Raw genomic sequence first — 343 nt, 5'->3', positions numbered from 1 at the left:
TCTGTCTCTTTTTCCTCCCCTTGTTCTTTCCTCTATCTTCTTTTCTCTTTCCTCCCTTTGCTCTTTCCTCCTTTTGCTCTTTTCTCCCTTCACTTTCTCTCCTGTCGCTCTTTCCTCCATTCGTTCCTTCCTCCTTTTACTCTTTCCTCCCTTCGGTCTTTCCTCTGTCTACTTTCCTCCTTTCGCTCTTTCCTCCTTTTCCTTTCACTGATATTCTCTCTTCATTTCTTTTCATTCTTCCCTCTTCCTTTCTTTTTATTCTTCCCTCTTCCTCTATCTTTTCCTTTTGTCATTCTTCCCTCTTCCTTTATATTTGTTTTCTCTTCCTTTAATCCCCATTACC

This window comes from Penaeus monodon, chromosome 31 (assembly GCF_015228065.2).
Source record: "Penaeus monodon isolate SGIC_2016 chromosome 31, NSTDA_Pmon_1, whole genome shotgun sequence".
Classification (NCBI taxonomy): domain Eukaryota; kingdom Metazoa; phylum Arthropoda; class Malacostraca; order Decapoda; family Penaeidae; genus Penaeus; species Penaeus monodon.
The sequence above is the reverse complement of the archived record's forward strand: the minus strand, read 5'-3'. Positions refer to the sequence as shown.